Source organism: Sinocyclocheilus anshuiensis, unplaced genomic scaffold (assembly GCF_001515605.1).
Source record: "Sinocyclocheilus anshuiensis isolate Anshui unplaced genomic scaffold, SAMN03320099.WGS_v1.1 C32218267, whole genome shotgun sequence".
Lineage (NCBI taxonomy): Eukaryota > Metazoa > Chordata > Actinopteri > Cypriniformes > Cyprinidae > Sinocyclocheilus > Sinocyclocheilus anshuiensis.
This window is the reverse complement of record NW_015613034.1, coordinates 1-780: the sequence shown is the minus strand read 5'-3', so window position 1 is coordinate 780 and position 780 is coordinate 1. Positions and strand designations below refer to the sequence as shown.

At 35.8% G+C, this 780-nt stretch overlaps 1 long non-coding RNA gene across 1 annotated transcript; it reads left to right on the top strand.

Moving 5' to 3' along the window:
• Positions 1-604, top strand: LOC107682452 (uncharacterized). The gene is made up of 4 exons (XR_001633491.1): positions 1-21; positions 116-200; positions 384-425; positions 532-604. It is a non-coding gene; the product is annotated as an uncharacterized LOC107682452 (long non-coding RNA).
• Positions 605-780: the final 176 nt, after the last annotated feature.

The window sequence follows — 780 nt, the reverse complement described above, 5'->3', positions numbered from 1 at the left end:
GTTCACCAATAAAGAAGTCAAGTGAGTATCACAGTGCACACACAAACACACCAGATAAAAACAAGGGGGTTTACTCTGAAACAAACATATTCCTCAAGCAAGGCGTTTGTTTCAGGTCTATGTTGAAAAGATCTACTGCTCTTGAATACAAGCTGCACCGAACAGTTCAGAGTAAAGACGATTTCATTACATACATACAGGTCTGTATTGACAAAAAGCTGTTTAATATATGTTTGTCTTGCACAAAAATCGTCAGTACACATATTGGTTACCTGGAACATGAGAGGTTGGGTTTTGCAAATGACCTTTCTAGTCAGCTGCAAAGTCCAAATAACCTGATATGTGACATTTAATTGGGTGTTTTTGTTTCTGATTTTCATCAGTATGAAATAAACGTCCTAGAGCTTATCAAGAAGAGGAGAGCGGTGAGTAGAGCTTTGGTTTATTTATTTGTATAATATATTAGGGAATTGTGTTATGGTAAAAGTAAATAGGTTATATGCACCCTGAACTGTACTGTTGTGTGTACAGAGAATTGGATACCATTTTAAGTGGGAGGAAATTGAGAATCCCATCATTCATCGCATAAACCATGTTTTCAGAAGGCAGACAAAATGGCAGGTTGGTCAACATGAAAAAAAACATAACCTTACTTTAGATGTTGTAATGATCAATTTTTAACTTGATTCAAATCGATGCTTTTTTCTGTAGGAAGATGTGCAGCTCTGGCTTTCTCAGGTTGCCTTTAATAAGAAATGGGTATGTGATTTTGTTATTAAA